The following is a 1,243-nucleotide window of genomic DNA, read 5'->3' as shown; positions in this document are numbered from 1 at the left end:
ATTAATTTGAGTATATTATATTTTCAAGCTATAAAGTGGGCCATGCATGATTAAATTAAAATAATAAAATATAAAGTTATATTTAATAATTTATTTTAATATATTTCATTAATAAACTGGGTTTTAATTAATTAAGTAAATTGATTAATTAAAATGGTTAAATTATATTCTTTGGTCCTCTAAATTATCTACAATTTTTGGATAGGTCTGAGAGCTTTATGTTGATTACAAAACCATCCAAATGGAGGACCAAGTCAACCCAAAATTCGGCTAAATGTAGATGTTCATAAATCAAATTTTGGTTTAATTACACAAGGTCCTTGAAGAGTTGAAGAAATCAGAGATTTACCCGGAGATTTGCAATTGACCGAGTCCTAATCTTGATGATGTTGTGGCACTTAAATCAAGCAAAAATCAGCCACACTCCCACAAATCATGGCTGGCCACTCTTGGATGAAGTTTCAAATGATGGACACTCCTATTTTTAGCAAATTAGCTCCCTTGCATTACCTATAAATAAGATCCCATTTCTCACTTATCCCTCATCCCTCATGCATCCCTCACTCATTCATCATTCTCTCCTCTCTCAACTCTCTTAGCTTTCTTTCCCACTCACGCCTATCATCATCTTTGCATAAGGATTTTTATCAAATTAGCCTCTTAAAGAGACCTTGGTTGGCCACCTCAGAGAGCCATTAGCAAAGGAGCAAAGCGAAGGAACGAAAGAGCCCTCGTCATTCAGAGTCTTGGGTGACAACCACTTTGATTTGGGTTTAATCTTTCTTTTCTTTAACTTAATTCAAGAATGTTTGCTATGTGTTTACTATTCTTGTTTACAACAATGATAGCTTAATTTTATTTAAGTCAGGATGATTGCTTTGATTAAATAATAATTATTTGATTCATGCTTATAATGTTTGTGCCTCAATCGATCATGTTTTCAATTAAAATATCAAGTCTGTATTTTGTTCATACGTGATTGAAATGCACCTAAATTAGCTGAGCGGTCCTAACCAGATGACAACTAATGGACACATAATTGAAATGTGCATGCCCAATTTAGATCCTAACCCGATTAAATTGCAGGTTACATAACAACCTTAACTAGGCTCTGTTATCTGCATAGTTTTTAGATTTGTGTGATTAAACTATTTCAAACCTAACATGTCCCTTTTACCTCGCACGAATACTAAGAAACCCTTAGTAAATAAGGATCAGTAAAATGCGTATTTACTAAGTAAAG

The sequence above is a fragment of the Gossypium hirsutum genome, chromosome A02 (assembly GCF_007990345.1).
Source record: "Gossypium hirsutum isolate 1008001.06 chromosome A02, Gossypium_hirsutum_v2.1, whole genome shotgun sequence".
In the NCBI taxonomy this organism is placed as follows: Eukaryota; Viridiplantae; Streptophyta; class Magnoliopsida; order Malvales; family Malvaceae; genus Gossypium; species Gossypium hirsutum.
Note: the sequence above shows the minus strand (reverse complement) of the source record.